Genomic DNA, 1167 nt, shown 5'->3' on the forward strand with positions numbered 1-1167 from the left:
CATGCTTGCTAATGGATCTGGCTCTGGGAGGACTAGCTGCTGGCCTTTCACAGGCCACAGGCCCCAGCCTAGAGCCTGGAGCACTGCCTGACTGGCGTCACGGTGACACCCTAAGGCACATTCTGGGGAGCTTCCTCAAGGAGGGGCCCAGACCTGCAGGTCCCCCAAAATAACTCCAGGACCTGGAGAGGCCCAGCTGGGCGAGGAGAGGAAAGTCTCTGAGAGGTCTAGGGGCAGGTGTGTGTGATGGGGGGCATCGTAGTTGGTGAGGTAGGGCTGAGTTAGCCTTCTAGAGAATTCACCAGCAAAAGATTATGAAACAGGAAGAGGGGGCTAGGGATGTAGCTCAGTGGCAGAGCACTTGCCTAGCACGCATGAGACCTGGGTTCAATCCCCAGCACTGCCAAAACCAAAACAAAACAAACTATATTCCTTCCAGGTATGGTGGCACATGCTTGTCATCTCAGCACTCAGGAGGCTGAGGCAGGAGAATCACTGGGAATTTGAGGCTGGCTTGGGCTACATAGCAAGACCCTGACTCAAAAACAACACCACAACAAAACAGGAAGAGGAGAAACAGAACTCAGGGCTTATGGCCGTGCAGGATGCTCCCTGCCCTGGCTCACAAGCTGCCACCAGCCTTGGCCTCCCTCATGTGTCCCCTGGACACAGCCTGTCCTGCACCTGTAGGGATATGGAAGGCCTGGCCCACCCCAGGGCGTTCACGCACAAGCTGCCCCAGCCCACTGTAATCAGGGCACAGGTCACAGGGCATCCGGGGGATCAGAGCTGCCATGGCTGCTGTGCCAAGGCCCAACAGGGCAGCCAGTGGGCCTTGACCTGGGACAGCCAGGACGGAGGGGAAAGCCAGGAAGGAGGGCAGAGGGGAAGGGAGACAGGGTCATAGATGGGCCCTGCCGGGCCTGAGGAAGCTGGTGCCCCAGGGCAGAGAACAGCTGGCCCTTTCTGGGGACCCCAGGTGGCAGAGTCAGGACGAGAGGGGCCATGTCCCATTGTCTGCTCTGCTGTGCAGCCAGGGTGAGGGCTGGCTCCTTACCCACCCACCTGGGCAGAGGCAGAGGGCTGAGCCACCACATTTACTCCTGGCAGCAAGGAAGCCGGGCGAATCTGGGCTGAGACCCCAAGCAGTGAGCTGTGTCTGGTATG

At 59.3% G+C, this 1167-nt stretch overlaps 1 non-coding gene across 1 annotated transcript; it reads left to right on the forward strand.

Moving 5' to 3' along the window:
* The first annotated feature begins 331 nt into the window (after nucleotides 1–331).
* On the forward strand, nucleotides 332–406 carry Trnaa-agc (transfer RNA alanine (anticodon AGC)). The gene has a single exon. It is a non-coding gene; the product is annotated as a tRNA-Ala (tRNA).
* Nucleotides 407–1167: the final 761 nt, after the last annotated feature.

This window comes from Heterocephalus glaber, unplaced genomic scaffold, assembly GCF_053883595.1.
Source record: "Heterocephalus glaber isolate CG9 unplaced genomic scaffold, H.glaber_assembly_v1.0 deba00000470, whole genome shotgun sequence".
Taxonomy (NCBI): domain Eukaryota; kingdom Metazoa; phylum Chordata; class Mammalia; order Rodentia; family Bathyergidae; genus Heterocephalus; species Heterocephalus glaber.